The following is a 564-nucleotide window of genomic DNA, read 5'->3' as shown; positions in this document are numbered from 1 at the left end:
CCTCCTGTTGCTTTGGTCATGTTGTTTCTTCACAGCAACAGAAACCCTAAGGCAGTAATGTAGAGGTGACTTAACGTAGGCTGAGGATGTGCACACGTTACGTAAAGATTATACAGTTTTTATATATTGATTTGAAACAGGGCTGCAGGATATAGCCCCGTCTGGCCTTGAACTCGGAGATCAGCTTGCCTCTGCCAGAATTAAAGAGTTTGCCTGGACACCATCTTTATGTGACTGGAGCATCTGCAGAATACACTGTGATCCTGGGATCAGTTCCCTGCAGAAACTGAGTGGTCACTGTATTGATGTGGGGCAGCAGAGGCACCCACCGGGAAAGATTCCAGAAAAGGCCATGGTTTGCTTAAATTTTTTGGCGTGACTGGGCCTTACACTCAGTTCAGAAACTCCTTGTGACAGCCCCTCTATTTCTGCCACTAAGTGCAGATCAACCTTGGGACCTGTCAAAGACACCCCAGACTCCTGCAGGCGCCCGGGTAACACTGGATCGCCTGGACCCTAAGACCCAGTCCTCCCGGGCCCTGCAATGACGTCACGGCGCGCTGT

The sequence above is a fragment of the Acomys minous genome (assembly GCF_964271855.1).
Source record: "Acomys minous genome assembly, chromosome: 8".
In the NCBI taxonomy this organism is placed as follows: Eukaryota; Metazoa; Chordata; class Mammalia; order Rodentia; family Muridae; genus Acomys; species Acomys minous.
Note: the sequence above shows the minus strand (reverse complement) of the source record.